Here is a 13,544-nt window from a genome sequence, read left to right as displayed (position 1 = left end):
ATGCGCTACTAGTAGTAGTAAACGTGCGCTCTCTCTCTCTTTCTCTCTCTCTCTCTCTCCTACGCTCTAGCTAAGCGTGGACCATGGTGCGCGGAGGGGAGCGTAAGCTATCTATAGTCAATACGTGCTCTCTCCACGAAGGGAACTGTTTTCGTGAGAATGCTAGAGACTACGAATGCAGTCGCTCGACTGACACCTCCTTGAGATGTTCCTCCTAAACATGTCTGCTAGGAGAGAACCTTATTCCCATCCGTTCCCCCTTTCTTACAATATTTTGATTATTTTACTATTTAAATAAGCACACATTTATTATTTATTTAATATTTATTATTTTTAATTATACATTGAATACGAGGTGTGTTCAAAAAATCACGATAACTTTCGTTTTATGAAAAAAATATTTATTTATTCATCTACATTAATGTTGTCGCCTTCAAAGTAGTCCATTTCGGATACAATACACTTATGCCAACGCTTTTTCCAATCCTCGAAACACTTTTGAAACTCGATCTTTGTAATAGCTTTTAGCTCTTTCAGCGATTCGCTTTTAATGTCATCTATGCTTGTAAAACGACGGCCTTTTAATGTTCTCTTTATTTTTGGAAATAGAAAAAAGTCACATGGAGCCATATCTGGCGAATATGGAGGCTGAGGCATCGTTACAGTTTCGTTTTTGGCCAAAAATTCACGAACAAGCAATGAAGTGTGAGCAGGCGCATTATCGTGGTGCAAAAGCCATGAATTGTTTTGCCACAAATCCGGGCGTTTTTTTCGGATTGCTTTACGCAAACGACGTTGAACTTGTAGGTAGTACTGCTTATTGATTGTTTGACCTTGTGGCAAGAATTCATAATGCACTATGCCATTAAAATCGAAGAACACAGTGAGCATAACCTTCACATTCGACCGCACTTGTCGAGCCTTTTTCGGTCTTGGCGATCCAGAATGCCTCCACTGGGACAATTGAGCCTTAGTTTCGACATCATATCCGTAAACCCATGTTTCGTCACCTGTTATAACACGTTTTAGTAGTTCTGCATCGTTATTGACTTCATTTAGCGACTCTTGAGCAACTTCCATTCGCCGCTGTTTTTGTTCGAAATTCAACAATTTTGGAACGAATTTTGCTGCCACACGTTTCATACCCAAAACATTCGAAAAAATTTGATGGCATGAGCCAACTGATATGCCAACATCATCAGCGACTTCTCTGATTGTGATTCGGCGATCGTTCATAACCATTTCTTTCACTTTTTTCACGTTTTCATCGGTTGTTGATGTGCTTGGGCGTCCGGGTCGTTCGTCATCTTCAACGTTTTCGTGGCCATCTTGGAAACGCTTATACCACTCATAAATCCTTGCTTTACTCATAGCAGACTCACTATATGCCTTTGTTAACATTTGACAAACTTTACTACACTTTATTTCATTTTTTACGCAAAATTTAATACAAATTCTTTGATCCATTTTTTTTCACAAACGAAAATCGCCGAGCTCGAAAAACACGTCTAACGTTAGCGGCTGCCACTTAAAAAGTAAGTAATGAATATTGCTGAAAATTTTATCGTACTTCAGGGGCATGTGTACCAACGTAATAAAAAAAAATTTTATACAAGCTGACTCTCCAAACCCGCGAAATTTAAAAATTCTCGTTACTTTTTGAACACACCTCGTAGAGTACACTTTGTCTATAATCTTCATGTTCAGTGTCATTATAGTCATCTGTAAATCTTTCGACTGTGTCGATCCCTTTTGATTTTGCTTGTTTTTGTCTTTCCATCATCCAATCGTGTATCTTTTGTGTATTTACTGCAGCACATACTATATTCTCGCAATTTTGACTATGATATATGCATGATGGTTTAAATTTAAGACTTAAATCTTCCAATCGCGGACATCTCATTTCAGTTTCGATATCTAAAATATTTCTGTAATTAAAAAACAAACTAATTAAATTCGAATTTAGAATTTTGTACTATTGTATATTATTTGAACCTACTTTTCAGGAATAATTTTTTTGAGCCATTGCTTCTTTTGTAATCCTTTCACGTAAATATTTCTACAATTTTGTAAATAACTACGTATAGTACAATTTAAAAAATTATATGGTAAAATACCATTTCTCCATAATATACCTATAAAATTGATTATATTAAATATTTCAAATAAAATCATTGTTAATTAACGATAATAAAAATAAATACCATGATGATGTAATTCCAACCACTTATTAACACTTTGATATTCAATAGACAGTTTGAGCCAATGATATGGAGGTTTAAAAAGTAGTACTGTAGGTGAAGTATTAGAACATACTGGTAAATAGGCAAACTCCTTACAAATAAAAGTATTATTAGGACTCTGAAAGCCTTGAATATCTAAAATATAGTCCATCTTAGAGTATAAATCCCATTATTCTCGATGATATGTGAGCTGAATCGTATCTCAAAGCAATAATGACTATATTTTTATTCTGAAGATCTATATATAAACCCTTTAATACTAAATTAATAAGTTAGATGGTGTTACAGTCAGTTCACCCCCACTCTTTCGTTTGAGCTAACCCTTCCATATACTGCCTACAGCGCCCACACTTTGTAGACAGCGCCCTCAGTTTGCTGGCAGCGCCCTCAGTTTGCTGACAGCGCCCTCACTTAACCTTTATAAGCCGCTTTGGCCTAGCAAAAGAGCGCAGTCTCTCGAGACAGCCTGCGAGCTAAGCTTGCCTTACCTTACGCCATTTGCAAGTAGTTCCTCAGTAGTTAGTTGAATCCTTATTTGATTTGTTAAACAAATCAATATTCATTACCAACTGAGAACAAGTTCATTTTAGAGCTGTTCACTATCTTTTCCATCCTTTCATCATAATAATCCTTTATACAACTAAAGACAAGTGACTGTACAAGACAATAAAAACTAGATAACTAACAACATGACTTCTATCGCCTATTTTGAAGAAACAATTAAAAATTTATGGAAAGTTTATAACCATTCGAACGATTTAGATATAGACGATTGTATTAGATGGAGAAATCTAACAGTTACTGCTATAATTTCAATTAATAAATTTATGAAACGATCTGATTTAAGTAGAGCAATTCGACAAAGGTGTCAAACTTGTGCTTGTCATTTGAATTCTATTGAAGTCAATTTAAGTAAAACTATAAAAGTTGGTGGAAGTATACAACCATTAACAGCTATTCAGGATGAAATTCTAGGAGATGGAGTTGTTTGGAGACCAATTCATTCAGCCTTTGAAAATCGAATTAGTACAGTCTGTATAGTTAATCAACATCATTTAGATATAAAAACATTTCTAGTTGCCGCAAATCAACTATTACAAATTAAAATACCACAATTTTTTGCTATCTATAATAACTTAAAAATAAATACAGAAATGACATCACAATTTATCATAAAGAAAAATCAAGTATTTAAATACAGAAAATGTTTGCATTTATAAGACTACTGATCTTGATAGATGGTTTCAAAATAACGTTAAAGATATTATACTTAAACAAGTCGAAGAATTTCAACAAAGAGACTCAGGCTGGTCGTTAAAAACTATTGTCGGTCTCACTATTAATATAAATAAGTATAATCCATTTAAACCATGCTCGTATATACCATTACCGTCAAGCATAGATAATAAAAGAGCCTGTGTTAATGTTAAAAATGATGACAATGAATGTTTTAAATGGGCTATACTTTCATGCCTTCATCCAGTTGCAAGAAATCCAAACAGAGTAATTAAGTACAAGCCCTATGAGAATGAACTGAATTTTGATGGTATAAGCTTCCCTGTAAAAATAAAAAGTATACCTAAATTTGAAAAGTTGAATAATATAAGTGTAAATTTATATATACTAAAAAAATATGGATCGAAATATGAAGTCTCACCGTGCTTTATAACGAAATTAAAACAAAGTAAACATGTGAACTTACTCTTAATATAAAACGAATATATTGATGAAAATGACACTGTGGCGTGCGCTCTCTCATCAAATGTTTGGCAGATGTTCATACTTTCTCTCAACAAACATTGTAAATCTCGCAGCCACTGCCGCGACGGTCCCGCGCAATAAAATAGAAAACGTCTGGCCGCCGACGCGCCTGACCCCTTTTTTTATAAGCTCGCAATAAACCGTTCTTTCGGCTGCTCCGCTGTTTTGAGAAAACGCACGCCCGTCCCTCGTTAATTACCCTCAGTCCCAGCGACTGTTTTCCCGCGCCCCGCGAGAGGGACTTTTCCCTTCCACCTCGCTTTCGGCGTTAATGAGTATACCTCGCTGGGGGTGTATCGACACTCTCGCTCGAACCGGCGACCCGCGCTGATCTCGGCCTCTCTGCCTGATCTGCTTGTCCGCGTTCTGCCGAGTCACACAATTGACACTAGTAACCTTCTGTATTAGTTTTAGTTACTTTGAATAAATCATTATTAAAGTTTATTCACGTACGTGTCATTATAAGTTACAGCTTATATTCACCCAACCAAATCACCTCAAATTGGTGACCCCGACGTGATTAAAGGGTGAAAAAGTGATTAAAAAACTATTAAGTGCCTCGAGTGACATATTTTTTTGTTTTTTTTTCGTGTGTGCGTGCTGTTATCAAAAAGTTTGCAACATGCCTACCACCGGCACCCGCACCGGCACTGGCGGTACCCCGCCCGTTAACAATGAAGTCGCCCCGGTAACCACCGCCGGTGCACCCGTCGTGAACGTGCACGGACGGTTTCGCGCACCTGCATTCACCGAAAAAAGTATCGCTCTGTACTTTGCAGTACTCGAAGCTACGTTCGAGACCTCTGGCATCACCGACGAACAGCAGAAGTACTCCAACGTCATTTCAAGCTTGCCAGCAGTAGCTCTGCAAAAGATGGAGGACGTCGTAGTGACACCACCGCCCCAAAACAGGTACATTTACTTGAAAAGCAAGATGATCGAGCGCTACACTGAGTCAGACAGTGCGCGCGTCAAGAAAATGCTCGAGGGCGAGCAGATGGGCGACCGAAAGCCATCCGAGTTCTACAGATGCTTGAAGTCTCACGCTACATCGTCTACTACCAATGCATTTGTCGTGCAGATATGGAAGACTCGATTGCCATCGAACTTGCAAACAGTGCTAGCAGCTACACAAGAGACTGACGTTAACCAGCTCCTAAGTTAAAACTTGCGGACGCCGTGCATGAGGTGAGCCCGTCCAAGCGAGTCAATGAAGTTAACATCAACGCAGTCTCCGACAGTGCAACGCTCGCAGAACAAATAGAGAGGATGATTGATCTCAAGCTGAATACGTTGTTACAAAATAATGATAGTAAGTCGATATATAAGTCATATAGAAAAAAATTAAATGAAGACGAATCACCAGCATTATGGTTTATAAAGCAATTTAAGTCCCTAGTGATTGAGTTAGAACAGATATATAATAATGCAATGAAAATGGATTTATCATTTATTAATGAACAGACATTCAAAACGGCAAGAAGATGTCATATTTGCAACTAATATTTTCAAGATAACCAAAAACGAGTTCGTGATCATTGTCATTTAACAGGAAAATTTAGAGGTGCAGCTCACAATCATTGCAATTTGAATTATAAAAATGCTGCTTTCATACCAGTCGTATTTCATAACTTTACAGGCTATGACTCAAATTTTATTATAACAGAAATTGCTACTAACTCAGAATTTGAAGGAAAGATCTCTGTTCTCGCTGAAAACAAGGAGCGATACATATCCTTCACAAAAGAAGTTGCAAACAGTCGAATTAGCTTTCGTTTCATTGATTCCTTTCGATTTATGCCTACATCTCTAGATAAATTAGCATATTATTTACCTCAGCTAGATATTGTACAGAGAGAATTTCAGAAAGATAATTACACTTTAGAACAGATTAACTTACTCAAAAGAAAAGAAGTTTTCCCATATGACTACATACAAAATTTAAATAGACTAACTAAGAGAGAGTTACCATCTATTGAAAAATTTCATAGTCAATGGACAGATAGTGATATTCCTACTGAAGAATATAAGCATGCTTAAAACGTATGGAATATTTTCGGTAGTATTTGGAAGAAAATAGATTTAGGAATGTATTCTGATCTCTATCTGAAAACTGATGTACTTTTACTAGCTGATATTTTTGAGAATTTTCGATCAACCTGTAAGAATGCATATGATCTCGATCCTGCTCATTATTACACTACCCCTGGATTAACAACGTTAATCGTCCCAACGCGATGTTAAAATATACAAATATGAAGCTTGAACTAGTAATAGATATAGATATGGTTTTATTCATTCAAAAAGGTATTCGTGGAGGTATTAGTCAATGCTGCAATAGTTTTTCAAAAGCAAACAATAAATATATGGGTGAAGAATTCAATAAGGATGAGCCTAACAAATTTTTAATGTATTATGACGTAAACTACCTTTATGGTTGGGCTATGACTCAATCACTACCATTTGAGGGCTTCAAATGGGTTTCAAATGTGGATATGTCAAATTTTTTCAATATCTCTGATGATAGCGACGTAAGCTATATTTTAGAAGTAGATCTGGAGTATCCACAAAAGCTGCATGATGAACATAAAGACCTACCTCTTTGTCCTGAACATACTAAACCACCCGGATCAAAACAGAAAAAACTTTTGACAACGCTTTATGATAAAGAACGATACGTTATTCATTATAGAGAGTTAAAACAAGCTCTCAAATATGGACTAAAACTCAAAAAGATATATAGAGCGCTAGAATTCAAACAAAAATAATGGCTGAAACCATATGTTGATTTAAATACTGAAAAAAGAAAGCAAGCTAAAAATGAGTTTAAAAAATTATTTTACAAGCTTATGATTAATGCAGTATATGGAAAAACAATGGAAGACGAAAGAAAACGAAAAGATATCAAACTAATCAATCAATGGGGTGGTAGATATGGCGCTGAAGCTCGAATTACCCAACCAAATTTCCATAGTAGTTCCATCTTTCATGAAAATTTAGCTGCTATTCAATTATCGTGGACAACTATCAGTATTAAAAAACCTATCTACATCGGTCTATGTGTATTAGATCTTTCAAAAACATTAGTCTATGACTTTCATTATGGTTACATGAAGCAACGAATTGGTGAAAAATGTAAATTACTTTATACTGATACTGACAGCCTCATTTATGAAATTCAAGATGTCGATATGTATGAGATCATGAAAGTAGACATTGATAAATTTGACACATCGGACTATCCTGCTGATAATCAATTTGGAGTGCCTCTAGCTAACAAAAAAGTTCTTGGTGTTATGAAGGATGAGTGCAATGCTGCTATTATGAGGGAGTACATTGGGTTACGAAGTAAACTATACAGTATTGAAATAATAAATAAGGATCCCTTGAAAAAGGCAAAAGGAGTGAAAAAACATACAGTAAAAAATACAATAACTCACTCAGATTATCGAAAGTGTTTAAACGATATGGAAATTATTAAATGTACCCAATGTAATATTCGATCTAAATTATATCAAGTAATAACAGAGAGAGAGGAAAAGACAGCACTAAAGCCCTCATGATGATAAACGATGTATTTTTGATAATAATCCGGACACACTTCCATGGGGGCATTATAAAACTCTCGTAATTACTGAAATGAAAGAAAGAGTTGAATAGCTACGAAGAAAGAGGTGTAGAGAAGAAGACGAAGTGATAGAAAAAAATAGTAATATGAAAAGATTCAGATTTGAAGAAAATAATTCTAGAGGGCAGCACTAGCGAAAGAATTCTACTCCTTCGATAATTACTAAATGGCGCTGATGACTAGTAATGGAGAGGGAGAAACAATGGATATCTGAGTCTACAGAGTGGGAGAATGGTTTTAGATGATGTAACGGTCCTATTTATGAGCTATTTATTAAATCACTGAATGACTGCAACTAGTCTAACGTATCTATCTGTTTAGTCAAAACAATACATTAAGCGGCGCTACCTCACTGTTTACGCGACTGTATACAAATAAAAGTCGAATCAAAATAAACAGCGTGACGTTACAAAATAATAGACATAGATATAATGATTCATGATATTAAGAAAAATATGTTAATTATAGATAATTTTAATATAACAAAGTATCGATTATATAGATTTTAGCATGTAGATTAATAATATTATAACAAAAATCTCATTCAATTATAAATTAATAACGAATATCAATATGCAAAGTTGATTTATTTATTAACATATGAAATATTAGAAAAATATAAATAATTTATATGCAAAATGAATAAGTATAGAACATGAGTAAGAATTGGTTTCATTAATAACAGCTGAATGACAACTGTTATTAATAAATAAACAATTAATAATTTATTTAAACTATAAGCTATATATAGAACGAAAATATTAAGTTAATACTTGATAATGATAACTTTATGATTTAGAAATCTTAGATAATTAATCTAATAATCGCATATTAAGATTAGAAAAAACCGTTACAAATATGAAAAATTAGTCATAATTCAAATATTATTAATTAATTTAAATAATTAATTTTGGAAAATACTTCCAAAATTAATCAACTATAAAGTTATATGAAATTTTAATAATTTTCTATTGTAAATAATGTAATATCACGTTAATTAACTTTATTGGTTAATAACTTTTGACGACACTATTGGCGATAATTACATATTGTATAAAATCAACAAATAACTAATTCTGTAAAGTTTACATGTGTGAAAAACTTAAGATTAATGGTTATTTACTTGTAAATTAGGAAAAATCATTTCTCAAAATTCACGAATGTATCTCGAATTTTCGATGAAATCTCTCCTGCAAAAATAAGCGAGAAAATCTATGTATAAATAGGCCCACCTTTGCACAGGCTAGCATTCACTTCACTTATAGCCTTATAATTTGAGCTCGTTGGCGCATTTGGCGACCGTGACAGGACGGTAAATGTGATGTTCGTATCACTTATAAATAAAATAATTCGAACTCTCGTAATCTAGCTAATAAGTAAGAATTTGTTTCGAATGATTTTACTCTAATTGTCAAGAAAATAGATAAATAAATCAAATGTAATAAATAAGTAAATCAAATATACATAAGTAGGTGCAATATTTCGAGGAAAGTCAGACAATGCCCTAGTTTCTTATTGTGCGAATTGACCCATAAGTAGAGCTAAAGTCTTTCTTTGATAGGATATAATTCGGCCCAAGTCTCTTATAGCGCGAGATGTTCTATAAGTTGCAACGATTACCGAAAATCGTTTCGACTCGCGTAGGTTAAGAAGCGGCTGAGCGTAGCAGCCGCGATCGGTTTGAGAGAGAGAGTGCGCGTAGGGCTAATGACCGGGAGGGGAGAGTTCGACAATCAGTATGACTGTGTCACTCAGTCCGGCTAGGTCGTAGCTATTGTTTTTGTGCTGCCAACGCATTTGGATAACTGTGAGTGAGATCAGGAAGCCAGGGTATATTGTTGGAGAGTGCTGCAGTGGGTGTATACATTGCGAGGCGTGTGTAGAGGCGACAAGTGACGATAGACAGTGCGGTAGAACGAGTTCGCGCACTGTTCATCGTGCGCGGCTCCATCACCTGCGATACCAGTGGCGAGTGGAGTTCCGGGTGCGAGCACTGTTCGACGGGCGCGATCTCGGCAGCTACGAGAGTGACCTCGACAACAGCACAAGGACAGAGTGCGGAGTTACGGCAGCAGAGCGGCGAGCATCGAAGCATCCGAACAACAGCTAGTGCGCCGGATACGGTTGGCCACCGTATCCCCATCTGATCCGCGGTAGGTGCTCAAAATTATCTATTGTTGTTTGTAGGCGATCCCACGCAGCGTGCGCGGTGAAATTGTTTAAAGCGTGTGAGCGTATAGTCCGCGACTATCGCGATTTTCTCTCTCTCTCTACTCGTTTGCATTGTCAATCGTATTTGCGTGCGTGAGTCTCTCAGCAAATCCCCCGTGTAATTGATTGGATTCAATAAAGCGTTCAACAGCTATTCGTAACCGAGTTATTGCTTTGTCTTTTCTTTGTCCGGGGTGCTTATTATTATTTACGTTCGGTTCGAATAAGCCGGTAAAAAGGCACGGATCGCGTAGACATCGAGAGAAGCGATCTGCAACCTGAGTTTCCAGCAGCGGCCGACGGAGCGCTGCTAAGCAAGCGTGACAGCGCCGCCAAGTGGCGAGCTCGCGAACCCAACTCCGCTTGGCGAGGGAACTCTGCGCAGGCGCACTCCCGGACAAGGTAGGTTAACGTGCTTACGGCACCTAAATAACAAGGCGTCGTTTGACCGAAATAATGAGTAGGTTTAATAGGTTAACGGTTAAACGGCAGCCTGTTGCAAAGTCGAGCTCAAATTATAAGGAAAGGATAGTCTTGCTTAGTTAATCACAATGAGAGAAAGAACTTAGGTATTAATCCAAGTTTATTCAGACTCATGCGCTCACCTTGCAAGGCTAAAAGTGAATGCTAGCCTGTGCAAAGGTGGGCCTATTTATACACAGATTTTCCCGCTTATTTTTGCAGGAGAGATTTCATCGAAAATTCGAGAGACATTCGCGAATTTTGAGAAATGAGTTTTCTTAATTTACAAGTAAATAACCATTAATATTAAGTTTTCATCACATGTAAACTTTACAGAATTTGTTATTTGTTGATTTTATACAATATACAATTATCGCCAATAGTGTCGTTAAAAGTTATTAACTAATAAAGTTAATTACCGTGATATTACAATATTTACAATAGAAAATTATTAAATTTTCATATAACTTTATAGTTAATTAATTTTGGAAGTATTCTCCAAAATTAATTATTTAAATTAATTAATAACATTTGAATTATGACTAATTTTTCATATTTGTAATGGTTTTTTCTAATCTTAATATGCAATTATTGGATTAATTATATAAGATTTCTAAATCATTAAGTTATCATTATCAAGTATAAACTTAATATTTTCGTTCTATAAATAGCTTATTGTTTAAATAAATTATTAATTGTTTATTTACTAATAACAGTTAATATACAGCTCTTATTAATGAAACTAATTCTTACTCATGTTCTATGTTTATTCACTTTGCATATGACTTATTTACATTTTTCTAATATGTCATATGTTAACGTAATAAATAAATCAACTTTGCATATTGATATTCATTATTATTTCATAATTGAATGTGAATTTTGTTATAATATTATGAATCTACATGCTAAAATCTATATAATCAATACTTTGTTATATTAAAATTATCTATAATTAACATATTTTTCTTAATATCCTAAATCATTATATCTATGTCTATTACTTTGTGACGTCACGCTGTTTATTTTGATTTGACTCTTATATGAATACAATTGAGTAAACAGTGAGGTAGCGCCGCTTAATGTATTGTTTTGAATAAACAGATAGATACGTTAGACTAGTTGCAGTCATTCAGTGATTTAATAAATAGCTCATAAATAGAACCGTTACAATGAAGAATCATGAGAGAGGGGAGACTGAAAGAGAGGGAAACGGCGACGGCGGCTTGAGCTTTAAGAATGGGGATGCCACATATAAAACTAAGAGTTCACTTTAGTTCGAAATAGTTGCTCAGCTCTCACTCAAGCAACAGTCTTACCTCTAATACATCTTCCACTAACTATTGAAACAAGTAGGATATTTAAATAATTTTAGTAATAAATAAATAAATAATTAATTCTTTGATTTTTTATTTTACAGAATGGATTTCTCAGCAATAAATAAAATTTCCAAGACGACTTTCCTTCCTCAGAAGGCGATGTCCCAACTAACATCGAACACATTATATCAAGTTACTAAAGTTAGATCATTAACAACGAAATATGGATTTAGCGTTGTTATTACAATTGATGACGAATTTGATGTGTTCCTGCCTAAAAGGGTTAACATAGTACTCGAAAAAGATGAAGAAATGTTGAACAACCTACATCAGACTAGTAAGAAGGATGAGTTATTTATTTACCATATTGTCGGTTCAAACTTCGATTTTAAACATAAAAGCACTTTCCATTGAATTTTATCTCAATGTAAAGGTGACTCATGAGCGTTGATTCGAAAGGAAGTACCTCACAGGAGAAAGCGAAGGTTGAGGCTCTCACTATTCCTATAATTAACCTTAAATTCCGATAGAGGGCAGTCATTTGAGTCCTAATATATTTATAAGAAGGATGCATAGTTTGCTTTACCATCATTCAGTGAGAAGAAATAGCTATAGCAAGACTATCCTCTTGTGATCCATCATGGCGCCTATTAGAAGAAACAAGAAGAGCATTCGCGCTTCGAAGTATGTATGGTTCTCGGATAATATTCAAATTCATCATCTTCCTATTGAAGACAAAGACTCGAGGAAAGGAGTGTGGGAGCAGCTTGCACGAGATCGAGAACGCTTCCAACATGGTATTATGCAACTAAGTAGTATAATATCGCGAGCACTATTTAAAAAACGTATTATAATGATGAATCATATTCTTGAACCTATACTAAAAAATCATTGTATAGTATATACACTTAACAAACTAAAAATCTAAGTGGAGGTGGAAGAAGTAGCAAGTGGAGGGAGGCGGCCGTGCCGGCTAGAAAAAGTGTAGGTGGGGTAAAGGTCTTAAGAGAGCTCGGAAAACGTCATTCTGTTAGAAGCATCATTACCAGTAGTATCCACTTCCTTCTCCACTATTCTCAAGTCTTCGATAGCAAGATGGACTTAGAAATGTTAAATAAAATAGCTATGAAGCCCTTTGCTCCACTACCGGAGAAAAATCATTATGAACTTGAAGAAAATCATTGTTATTTAGTAACAAACTTTAAGGAAGAACATAACAATCGAATCATTCTCGAGCTCAATTGTGAATTCCAACTAATTTTACCAGATCGAATTTCAAGAGCCATCATGAAATATTATGATCTTTATATATTACTTTCAGATCATGTACAAAAATATTGTTTACAGATTGAATATCATAGTGCTGGTAGATTTAAATTTAGTATTTAATGTAACATCAATGTATCTTTATTTCAATAAAGTATGTACAATAAATTTATTATAAAATATATTGTGGAGAGGTAAATGAGTCACAGGTGTTTCTACTAAAGCAGGTTTCGACTTGTTCTAATGGACTCACAAGTGATGATGCTCAAATGGAAGTACCTCACAGGTGAGAGCGAAGGTTGGGGCTCTTACCATTAAAATAAAACAAAAATTATTTATTATTATTATGATATTTATTTGAATAAAAGTTACTTTACATAAACGTCTTTATTCTTTCATACGTATAAAGTCTTATCTATCAATGAATTGTGCGAATTGTCGAATCCCAACCATTTAACGTATACTTGATTACCACGTTTCCTTAAAACTTTTCCAATGAGATATACATCAGGATACATAGCTTTCTGTAGTTCTTGCTCGTAAAAACCTCCAACAATTGGATTGCCTTTATAATCTCTTAAATGATAAGTGATAGGTTTTGTCTTCACAACTCGTTGAATAGTAAAAATCTCAGTAGACCAGTTACGAGTGTAT

General features: G+C 35.0%; 1 protein-coding gene and 1 long non-coding RNA gene across 3 annotated transcripts in view; one reads left to right on the top strand and one right to left on the bottom strand.

Annotated features, from left to right (window-relative positions):
- LOC131664157 (hepatocyte nuclear factor 4-alpha) overlaps window positions 1-13,544 on the bottom strand; it is a 900,667-nt gene that overhangs the window by 309,916 nt on the left and 577,207 nt on the right. The gene's annotated exons all lie outside the window — the stretch shown is intronic.
- LOC131664158 (uncharacterized) lies at window positions 11,625-11,922 on the top strand. Its single transcript, XR_009301919.1, has 3 exons — window positions 11,625-11,657; window positions 11,726-11,825; window positions 11,906-11,922. It is a non-coding gene; the product is annotated as an uncharacterized LOC131664158 (long non-coding RNA).

The sequence above is a fragment of the Phymastichus coffea genome, unplaced genomic scaffold (genome assembly GCF_024137745.1).
Source record: "Phymastichus coffea isolate CEN01 unplaced genomic scaffold, Cenicafe_Pcof_1.1 PCOF00041, whole genome shotgun sequence".
In the NCBI taxonomy this organism is placed as follows: Eukaryota; Metazoa; Arthropoda; class Insecta; order Hymenoptera; family Eulophidae; genus Phymastichus; species Phymastichus coffea.
The sequence above is the reverse complement of the archived record's forward strand: the minus strand, read 5'-3'. Positions and strand labels throughout refer to the sequence as shown.